Consider the following 12,091-nt stretch of genomic DNA (forward strand, 5'->3'; position numbering starts at 1 on the left):
AATCACCTAAAAAAGCATACCTCAAGTGTTCAGGTAATGGTTTGAGCTCCAAGGTAGGTGCTTCCTCTATTGATGGTTTGAGCTTCCCTTCAGCATTCTTAAGGTCAGAAGTACCAAGAGATTCAAATGGTATGTCGAGCTTTCGCTTCCATGGAGAAGCGTTCAGATATTGTAATTGCTCGTTGCTATCTTCATCATCGCTGTCAAAATCCCCCACTAAGGCCTTTTCCAATGCATCAGACATTAGCATGTGATCGAGTTCCGAAGTAACTGCGGAATCAATCACATCCACTTTTAAACACTCCTCATCTTCTGTAGGGAATTTCATTGCCTTGAATACGTTGAAGATCACATCCTGATCTTGGACCCGCATAGTAAGTTCCCCTTTTTGTACATCTATCAAGGTACGGCCAGTAACCAAGAAAGGCCTCCCCAAGATTATGGGAATCTTCTTATCTTCCTCAAAATCCAGAATAACAAAATCTGCAGGAAAGAAGAGCTTATCCACCTTGACGAGCACATCCTCAACTATGCCCCTTGGGTAAGTAATGGAACGGTCCGCCAATTGTAGCGACATGTATGTGGGTTTTGGATCAGGCAGATCCAGCTTTTTAAAGATCGACAAGGGCATCAGATTAATGCTTGCTCCCAAATCACAAAGGCACTTGTCAAAAGTTAGATTTCCAATGGTGCAAGGAATGGTAAAGCTTCCTGGATCTTTCAGTTTTGGTGGTAACTTTTGCTGCAGAACAGCGCTGCATTCTTCCGTGAGAGCAACGGTTTCAAGGTCATCCAGTTTCACCTTCCTTGAAAGAATAGTCTTCATAAACTTCGCATAACTAGGCATTTGTTCCAGAGCCTCAGCGAAAGGTATACTGATGTGAAGTTTCTTGAACACCTCCAGAAACTTCCCGAACTGTCTATCCAGCTTTTGTTGCTGCAATCTCTTAGGAAAAGGTGGTGGAGGATAGAGCTGTTTCTCCCCTGTATTAGCCTCCGGCAGAGTGTGTTCAACAGTAGTCTTCTTTGGTTCCGCCACTTTCTCCTTTTGCTTAGATTCTTCATCTCTAACTTCAGCTTCGACTTCTTTTGCCTTTTCAGCATCAGCTACTTTTCCAGACCTTAAAGTAATAGCCTTGACTTGCTCTTTAGCTTCCTTCCTGCCTGGTACTTCCGTGTCACTGGGAAGAGTGCCAGGTTGACGATTGAGCACTGCATTGGCTAATTGACCGATTTGATTTTCCAAGGTCTTGATAGAAACCGCCTGACTCTTGCACAACAACTTAAGTTCCTCAAAATCAGCACTAGTAGGTGCAGCTGCACTTCCCTGTTGAGGATATGATTGCCTTGTAGCATACTGCTGTGGTTGCTGGAATCCAGGTGGGTTAAACTGTTTACTCACTCCTTGCTGATATGGTGGCTGAATAGCATTTTGATTATTTCCCCAGCTAAAATTTGGATGATTTCTGTTGTTAGGATGATAGGTCGCTGGCACAGGCTGCTGTTGTCGCTGATAATTATTCACATACTGAACAGATTCGTTGACAAGAGAACACTAATCCGTAGCATGAGAACCTGCACAAAGCTTACAAACCATAGCTATTTGATTAACTCTATACGTAGCCAAAGAATCAACCTTCATTGATAGTGCTTGGAGCTGGGCTGCAATAGCGGTGGCTGCATCAACTTCCAGAATACCTGCGACCTTGCCTGACATCATCCTCTGAGTTGGGTTTTGATGCTCGTTTGCAGCCATTGTCTCTATAAGATTATACGCCTCAGTATAGCTTTTAGCCCATAAGGCTCCTCCAGCTGCTGCATCGAGCATGGGCCGAGATTGGGCCCCCAAACCATTATAAAAACCAGTGATTACCATCTAATCCGGCATTCCATGATGTGGACATTTTCTCAACATTTCCTTGTAGCGTTCCCAAGCCTCGCACATAGATTCTGTAGGTTGCTGCGCAAACTGAGTAAGAGCACTCCTCATAGCAGCAGTCTTTGCCATTGGATAAAACTTCACCAGAAACTTTTGCGCAAGATCTTGCCACGTAGTGATGGACCCAGCTGGTTCAGAATGTAACCAGTCTTTAGCCTTATCCCTCAGCGAGAATGGGAAAAGCCTCAACTTGATAGCCTCATCAGTCACACCATTATATTTAAAAGTGCTGCAGATCTCGACAAAATTCCTTATGTGCATGTTGGGGTTTTCAGTTGCCGCTCCTCCAAAAGAAACAGAATTCTGCACCATCTGAATAGTGCCCGGCTTGATTTCAAAGGTGTTAGCTTGAATAGCCGGATGAAGGATGCTTGACTGAATGTCATCAATTTTAGGCCGAGAAAAATCCATAAGAGCTGGATCAGCTTGAACAATACGATCTCCCATGTTTACTGGTTCTTTCTGCTCAGTTCCTGAATCCGAATCCTCAAAATCTAACTTCTCCGTAGTATCAAGAACTTCGTCTTTCTCCTCAGCTGTATCTAAGGTCCTCTTGCGAGCACGAGAACGAGTTTGCATAAACGCTTGCTAAAGTACCTGAAACACAACCGAAAAGAGTAATTAACTACTACGTCCTAATCACTGAGTCCTAATGACCAATGATGGTAAGTACATAAATTAAACAAATACGCCGAGTCCCCAGCAGCGGCGCCAAAAAACTTGTTAGGGCGAAAACATGCACTAATATTCATGCAAGTATACGCGTTCGCAAGTAATATAGAATACTTTCTAGTTCGTTCCCTCAGAGACTCAGACTAAGTTATTGTCTAATTAAACTCACTCACCAATGTATGATTACTTCTCAATGTTAAGATAACACTTAAAATTGTTGATTAAATATTAATTATAATTAACTACTTAATTAACCACTTAACTAACACTTCAATTTATCAATAATAAAACACTCATGAGATCACAACTTCATTATTACTTCCTTCTATAGCCATTGTTATTACCTTTAGCATGTGACAGTGATGATATTAATCGAATAACACGGAACTGATAAAAGCCAACTTTCATTGTACTAATACCATTCTACCAAACATCCACAATTAAGATAGAAGTTGAATAGTCATCAATTATGTTGAGTTCCTATATGTCTACAGAAATTGACAACACAACGATTTAAACACAAGTTATTCCTTTTGATTACATAGGGCAAATAAAACTGTTAGAGTTACCCACTAATCATGCACAACGTACATGAACCTATGCTAGCATGGCAAGTTCTAAATCTCAAGATCCACCGTCGCTTCACAAGAGATTAACACCCTATCTTATATGTTCGCGACGCACATAAGACGAATACGCACAACCAATACTAGATATCATGCAATCATCACACACTAAAGTATTAAACAATTAACTAAAGAATTCCATAATAAATCCGTTGCAACCCCATGATCACGATTAGCCCATAAAAGAACTTTTCGCCATCATGGGTTCATATGAAATCATGATAAACAACACAAGAAAATAATAACTAAACTAATTATATTAAAACAGAGTACGTCACAAGAGTAATTAAGTCAAAGCAAGAAAACTAGCATCCAACGTTACAACGAAACAAGAATCACAAGAATATATGCTTCCTCTTCATTGCGGTGTGCTAAATCGGTCTTCTTCCTTATCTCCTTCGCTTCTTGCGCAAAACACAATCTAAAACATAATCTCCTTTTTTCCTGTAAAAACGTCTCAAATCTACTTATATAATAGTCCCATAAAACTCAGATTACATAGAAGTTGGAAGCCAAATAGAAGTAGAAGTCTAAAATAATTTATCCTTTTCCCCGACCCTGCGCGGCCGCTCAGCATTTCTGCGCGGGCGTGCAAGGCTGCTGCGCGGCCGCTCAGCATTGCTGCGCGGGCGCGCAGGACCCTACTGGAAAAAATCCAGGTTTGCTCCGTTTCTTCGCCGTAATATGTCCGTTCTTTTCCTCTCGTAATGGTGAACACATGCCAAGGCTTATTCTTGATGATTCCTCCTCCGAAATGCAACTAATACCCTGAAATGCATAAACACTAGAAAAACGCATCAAATACACAAAATACTTGATTTCAAGACACCAATTTAAGCCATTTTAAGACGTTCTAAGTGGTATAAAATGCCACTTATCACTAAGCTTCATCTAATATCTTTGCATTTTAATCTTCAACATCTTCCTTGTAAAATAGAAGAAAAGCTTGGTAGACTTGATTACTCATTCCAGTTGTGAGCAACTGTTGAGCTATATTGGCAAGGCCTTTATTTTGATCCAAAAGCTTATCATCTACTAAAGTTGGTTGGGCTTGGGTATCTTGAAGCAAGTTGTCTAGGGGATTTGGAGGTGGTTGTGTTGAGGTAGAGGGTAGGTCAGTTTTTGGTTGTATGGTGGTTATGGTGATGGGAACACATGTAACTGAAGTCAAAATTTGACTCACTGTATGAACCGTCACTACGCCATAAATGGCCTATTACAATTCCCCTCATGCTATTACAATAGGCCAAAAAAGTGTTACAATTGGTCTATTGTAACACCAAGGGGCGTTATATCTACGAGCATTACAGTAGGCCCCCTATTGTAACACTTGTTGGATCTATTGTAACACTAGGAAAAGCATTACAATAGGGCCCTATTATAACACCATAAGGTCCATATGTAACACCTGAGAAGTGTTACAATAGCTTGACTGATTTTTTAAATGGGGGACCCACGTGTGGGGCCCACATAACCTATTGTATCACTATATTTATCTATTGTAACACTAAAGTTCACAATAATGTAACAATAGGTAGATTATAATGTAACACTAAATCTAATATATTGTAACAGTAAATTATGCTAATGTAACACTTAATATATAAAATTTTGAAATGTCATTTTTGGTTGAAGAAGAATTCCATAATTCAAATACCAAACATCCCAAACATAACAAGCATCCCAAACTACACCAAATATACCAACCTCCATCCAACTACACGAAAACAACTTCAAGCCTAAATTCCATCCACCAACCAAAACAAACACAACTAAATAACTAAACCAAAACAAATAGACAGCTACAATAAACAAGTTCGATAGATTAAAAAGACTTAGATTGTGTTGCCTTTTGTGCCTTCAGTTCCTTCAGTGCCTTCAGTACCTTGACCTTGAGTTCCACTGGAAAAAGGAGTGCCATTCTCATCATGATCACTCGACTCAGTGGCACAAAAGTCTCCAATATCTATTTTCATCCCTGGATTTGCCTCACCTAGTTTTTTCAACATCCAAGCTATATTATCTTGAAGCTTTTGGTGAAACTTGGCCTCCGGCTCTTGAGTTACCTGCTTCAAATCAGCAGCAGAAGGTTGTGGAGTCATATGATTGTTTTCAGAGCCAGCCATGTCACCTTTCTTTCCCACCAGCCAATCTGGTCCATGTTTGCCACTGGGAAGCAACTCATTTTAAGTGTTCCCTTCTTCCAGCACCTCCTGAATGGAATTTTACAATAGAAATTTGAAATATATCTGTTAAAGTTAGAACATGTTCAAGGTTATTATTTACCACTAGAAATATGCTTACCAGTTGTTTTAGAATGGCTTCGCTATTTACCTTGTACTTGCGCCCTGGTTTGCGCTTGCGGCTTTTTAAGTACACTCTAGCATTTGATGGAGATTGAAGATTTGGGTTTTTGTTTTTCTAGAGTGTACAAAAAGAAATACAGAGCAATGTCAGACTAGTTTGGCACCTAAACTGAATACTGTTACTTTTACAATTTAAATGATGACATACCAATTTTTCTCTAACTTGAGCAATAGGTCTACGACCGAGAGTGTGTGGGTCAGCATATGCATTACGACGAGCTGCATTATCCTTTGCAAGTGACTGTCAAAAAATAATTTTATTCTCTACATAGAATGTAATTATGTGTCTCTAATACATGAAGCAAATTGACAATTCAAGTTTAATTTTATTTTTTATATGCGTGTTAGGGTGTTAGGAGTACCTGAACTCCTTCATCTGCCCAATACTTCATCAACAACTTAAAATCCTCAAGAGATATTTCATGAGGCCTGTTTTCAAGCCTTTGCTCATCGGTGTCATATTTTGTGTAATGCTCCTTCTTGATTCGGGACTTATGCACTCTCCAGAAAGTGTTAAGTGTCTTGTTTATCCACTTCAAACCTCCTGTAGGGATATCATACCTTTCCTAGAATGTGTCAAACAAAAAATACATTATTTCAATGCAAATAAATAAAACAGAAAAAGACTGTTAGCATGAACAATATTTAGGTGCTACCAGGGTGTAATCTAGCATTTTCTTCTTTAGGTGCTCTGGAACAACATGCCAGTTAACATGAACAATCGGCACATGATCCTTAACCAGTGTACCAAGAAAGTTACTTAGCTCAGATGTAACCTTCTTATCACCACTTGGATGATTTGTTTTACTCAATATAATGACCACCTTTTCATTAGCAGTCCTACCATGAATTTTTAACATTTTTGATCTTCCTCGAAACTTTTTAGGAGCTGTCCAGGTTAATATAGAAATACCAGTACACAATTTTATCCCTATTAATGCTAATTATCGCAAAAATATAGAAATTATCGTGCTTATATATTAATTACCTGATTCACCTTCTTCAACGACATTTGGTAAACTTTATTCACCAAAATCCTCAATCCTTGGTTCAAGTTCCAGATTTTGTTTTTGACGTTCGCGCAATGCGACATAGGCAGCAATAGCACCACTTTGAATATCACCACACTGTTTTAACAGTTTATTGCACATCGGATTCAGAAGCTTTCGAGCACATGAACTTTCCACTCCCTCCTTAGAAGGTACTTTTTTACTTGCCTTTTCGCGGGTAGCGGGAACGGGATCCTTCTCTCCTAAATTCACATCATTGGCTCGGGAACGGGTCCTGGGGCCAGGTGGTATTTTCTTTTTCTTTACAAACTTAATAGAAATAAAATTAGTATAAATTGTAAAATTCTAAGTGAATAGATGCAATAAATAATACATGAAAATTTAATTACCCAAAAAGATTGACGGGTTACGGAGGGACCTTTTATTATTTGTTGAATGGTCCTGTGTATTATTATTTCTAACAGGAAATATTATCAATTATTTTCTTAAAAAAAGTTAACTTCTTTTTAAACTAAAATTTAAATCCATCCTAATTTAACCAAATATCCTCTTGTTCAGTATTATTCTTCACCTTAAATCCATCCAAATTTAACCAAGTATAAAGTTTGAGTTTGGTTAATTCTAAACATATTTCTAATTAATTGTGGGGGTTTTTTGTGGGTTTTTTTGAGTTCGGTTAATTCTAAATACATTTCTAACCATATAATTAGAAATTTTGTGGGTTTTTTCTTCTACTTACAAATGACTACTAAAAACATGAAGTACAACAATATATATGAAGACCATTTTAAAATATTGGTGGCAGATGTGCTTTATGTAATAACCCCAAATTTTGGAATTTTTTAAACCCTTATGAATAGTGCTTTTTGCTGATTATGCTGAATAAGAAAAGTTTTCATGCCACACTATGTAGGGGTTCTTTTATGGATATTCTGAGATTTTATTGGTACTCTATATGATATATAAGTGTATGTAAAGATCGTCAGAACCCAAATTTGAACATTTTGATTTTTCCCGAAAATCCACCAGATATCGAAAGAATTGGGTATAAGGTAACAGGATAAAAAGGATTTAAATTCAAGGATTTTAAGAGAGGATCATAAAAGGAATATAATGTATTGAGAAAGGTTAAGGAGACCCAAGTAATAAGATCCCGGATATGATCCCTCAAACGATAAACGAAAATGAAAGTTAAGCGAACCGTATAACAGATCAGCAGTCATTAGCCAAGTAATTAGAAGCTAATCAAAGAGGTTAGTGAGGATGATGTCATCAAACCAATAAGAAGAGGACAAAGGTGGGAGGGTGACATCACATGGTGACATAAGCATGACCAAAGCAAAGTGTGTTGTTGGTTGATTTAGAACCATACAAAAGTTACCATGGTAAAAGGTAATAAAACAAAACAAATCAAAAGCAACCAACCAAGTCAACCAACAATTCATTTTCACCAAAAAAAAACACAAAGCTATTTCATTTTCTTCATCTTTGCTCTCGGCTTTCAAGGAAAAAGCAAGGAAGAAAAATCCAAAGTCCAGGCTCCACTCAAGCATAAATTCCATGGTTTGTTTTATGGATTCTACATTTCATAACTTAGCTTGGGTATGATTTTAAGCTCTTGATTATAATGGATTCATGGCTAATTAATTCACCAAAGATTAGGGTGAATAGTGTTTTCAAATTTTAACTTTGTGTTTCTTAATTTCATTTGCAAGATCAAGGTTATATAAGGATAGATCAAGGTTCTTTGAGGCTCCCTAGTAACTTTCCACCCTCCAAGAAAGGTATAAATCTTCACACCCTTTAGTAATAAGTTTGAATGTTGAAGTTTGGAGATGGTTTGGATGGATGAGTAGTAATTTGAATGATAAGCATGATTCGAGCTTAATTATTAAGTAGTTTAGTTGAATTTAGAGGTGTTATAATATATGATTGGATTGAGATCCTTGAGCTTATTATGACTGAAATCAGTAGCATTGATGTGTATCTTGAGTTGTTATTGATTGGTAGTTGGATTGATATGGTTTGGAATGGTAAAAAAATTGGGAAATCGCATAAACATAGCCGTCGTATTGTCCGATTTACTTTAGACTGTTTTTGCTCTTAACATCAGGACCCTAGAACTCACTGTTGGTTTTGACCATTGCCATGATTATATATTTCATGTTACGAGCTTTGTTTTGATATGTAGTTTGTTTGATTCCGATGTACGGTTTAGGAGAAACGACCGTTTTAAGTAACGGAGTTTCGCGAACGAACCATTACCTCTCGCCTTACTTGAAACATAGGTTAAAGACCAAAAAGGACTAATTGGAGTATGAAACATTTATGTAAAGTGTATTAGGCAGTTGGTAAGACACTCGCGAAAGAATCGCCTTAAAGCTCTTAATGGTTAATTTATTAAAAATGGTGGAGCCGAGGGTACTCGAGGGACTTAAGAAAATCAGTAAGCGCAAAGCGAGCGTTAGAGTCTAAATTGGTTAAAGTATAGATTTATAAGTGACTTTGGTTTAATTCCAACTTATATGTTGTTTATAGGTTACCAGACTCGTCCCAAGCCATTTATAACCCCCAGTCGCTCAGGCAAGTTTTCTATCCGTTATACTGTTGTTGTGATGTATACATTCGTATATGCATTATCTTGTGATGGATGCATAATGGTTAATTAGCAAATTCTTGCGATATATTGTAGCATGTGATATGGTATATATGCATGCATGTTTCGTATTCTTGATACATATATCTGTTGATTCATTTGATAATGCCTATGCTAGAGATAAGCGGTAATTGGCATATACCCTTAGTGTAGGGGACCCAAAGGTGAACTTTTTCTAAAACCGGGAGTCGAGGCTCCCGAGTATAATATATATATATATATTTTATTATTGAATATTATCTTGAATATTCATTCGAGGGCTTATGACCCCGTATAATTATTATTGAATATTATTTTGAATATTCATTCGAGGGCTTATGACTCTGATTATTTACTAAATAATATTCTTTATTTTATTAAAGAATAATGTGTCGATAATTAAACTTACTTTTGATTATTCAAATAAAGATATTACTTTCGTATAAGTATATCTTTGGTTATTTAATATTCATTTCAAGTATAAGTTTTACAACTTCTACTTCAATTATTTTTATAAAGATTATTCTTTATGGGAATATTATTTAAATAATAATATTCAGATATTTTCTAATATATTGGGACTGATTTATTTTATTAAATCAGCATCACTCCAAACATTCTTAAAAATATTTTGCGAGTCTTCAAAATGATTTTAAAAGTTAGAACGGATCCCAAAACTCATTTTTATATTTAAGATCCTCCTTTCGAAGGGGATTTAAATACTCGCTCAAAACCTGAGGGATCCGGCTCTGTGGTGTATTGTATATTTGTAACAAGGTTGCTATTTTGATAAAAGAGTTTTTGATTACTTACCCAACACTCGGGAAGTAAAATTCTTGGAACAATTTAATCCATTAACAGGCATCGCCTGGGAAATATCGGTGAGTTTTCCTTTCCAACTAGATACGACTTCTTGGTGGAGCCGTATCAACAAGTTTCTACTTGGGGAAAGGGGGGACGAGCTTTACATTTCAGAGTCATGGATTTCATCTGAACTAGGAGTGGTGTAAGTGGTCGAGTGGCGCCGGCCCAGCCTTATTATATTGGCCCAAGTGGCCTGGAAGTTCCGCTAAGACGGTCCATTCCTTAGGAGTCCAGTTTTCGGTTGACAAGTAGATCCGACAGGTTCTCCTCTACATGTAGAAAATGGTGGGGTTGCACTACTACGACTGATCATCGTAAGTGGTCATCCTGGTGCGGCAAACTCCCGTAATGAGTTCATCATCCAATTGGATATTTCTGCAACACTACCCAGAGCACTTCGATAGAAAGGCTACGGTTGGGCGATTGTTGAGTGTTGGCAGGGTCAAGTTTTCAAAATGATGTTTGCATCAAATGAAGTATCTCATAACTTCATTTTATTTTGATGATATTTTAAAGAATGATTCTATACAAGTTTTGTCTTGTAGCTTAATCTTTGGGATGAACTATTTATACATTGAACGGTGGTAGTTCAAGTAGTATTCGGAAAAGATATAAGTATATTGGAGTATCTTGTAACTTCATCTTTTAAACTTATATCTAGTTAATGATTGTCTTATGAATGACAAAGGTTTCAGAAAAACGTTGAGACAAGGTTAGATATATGAGATCACCTTGCAATGATATTTTTATAAAGTTATAAACTGGAACTCTGTGGATGTTATACATGTCAGAGGATTTCAAATATTGTGAAAAGTTTATATATATATATATATACTGAATATTTTGCGACTTGGTCGCGTTAAGATATCAAACTTGGTTCATTTCTTCTTGACCAAGACTTTCTTGAGTACTATGAGAATGCTCATATATTGTTAATCATTATACACATTATTTTGGTGGGCTTGTTGCTCACCCTTGCTTTCTTCTTTCATCACACAACAACAGATAGAAAGGATGAATAAGACCAAGCTTCCAATTCGCAAGCGGTTAGAAAATGTTCCGCAGTTTTCCGGAAGCATTGATGCCGCCGTAGCTGAGGTAGGAGCTACCAATAGGCTAGGTTTTCAACTATTGATGAACCAGACTTATGTATAATATGAATTGTAATAATGGCAAAGAAATGTAAATTTATTCAGAAACCCTTTTGAGGTGTAATGGCTTATAATTGTGGAATAAAATGACTTGTGTTATTTTTTTGTAGTCATCTCTGGGACTATAACTTGTGGTGTGTGTGTGTATATTGTTGGGTCACAGTACGCAGCAGTTGGTTGATTGTTAAGATTAAATATTATTAAGGGAGATGGAACTCGTGACGACCCGGATCCCCGACCCCGGATCTGGGGGTGTTACACTTACCTCTGGCGAATCTTCACTATCTTCTTCCTCGATCTCATCTTCCAAGATACATTCATCTGATTCGTCTTCGACTTGATTTTTTTCTTGTTTATCTGTATTGTTGGTTGATTAGGATCAGGCAAATACTTATCCAAGCCAAGTTTTTTAAACTTTGCTCTGTTTTCGAGCATACGATTCTTTCTAATTTCCTCGTAAGTATTCCCTGCTGATAATGTCTATGCCGGTACCTGCAAGAAATCATTATTAGTACCAACAAGCTGCATTATCACTGTTGAAGATATACACTAGAAATAAAAATTATTACAATTTTATTACCTCAACAACGGTGGTCTCGGCTACACTATTGCCTTCATGTAAATTCAATTTTCTCCTCGCTGATGCAACTGTATCGACCACTGGTTCTTTCTTTTCTGGAGTCACTATAACTTGCTTTTTACATTGTCGTGGTGATAAAACCCTCATTGGCAACTCAAGTGCTTTCTGATTTGCCTTCTTCCTTTTTTCTTGTTGCTGCTGGAGCTGGTGAGGAGTGATGAATTTACGCTTCACTCCCTCCCTCGTGA

The 12,091-nt window shown here is 37.3% G+C and overlaps 1 long non-coding RNA gene and 1 other non-coding gene across 2 annotated transcripts; one reads left to right on the forward strand and one right to left on the reverse strand.

Annotated features, from left to right (window-relative positions):
• The first annotated feature begins 1,886 nt into the window (after window positions 1-1,886).
• Window positions 1,887-1,993, forward strand: LOC141698836 (small nucleolar RNA R71). Its single transcript, XR_012565336.1, has one exon. It is a non-coding gene; the product is annotated as a small nucleolar RNA R71 (small nucleolar RNA).
• A 3,565-nt stretch (window positions 1,994-5,558) lies between these two features.
• Window positions 5,559-6,075, reverse strand: LOC141697307 (uncharacterized). Its single transcript, XR_012564663.1, has 3 exons — window positions 5,966-6,075; window positions 5,752-5,844; window positions 5,559-5,658 (listed from the first exon to the last, which is right to left on the reverse strand). It is a non-coding gene; the product is annotated as an uncharacterized LOC141697307 (long non-coding RNA).
• Window positions 6,076-12,091: the final 6,016 nt, after the last annotated feature.

The sequence above is a fragment of the Apium graveolens genome, chromosome 11 (assembly GCF_009905375.1).
Source record: "Apium graveolens cultivar Ventura chromosome 11, ASM990537v1, whole genome shotgun sequence".
In the NCBI taxonomy this organism is placed as follows: domain Eukaryota; kingdom Viridiplantae; phylum Streptophyta; class Magnoliopsida; order Apiales; family Apiaceae; genus Apium; species Apium graveolens.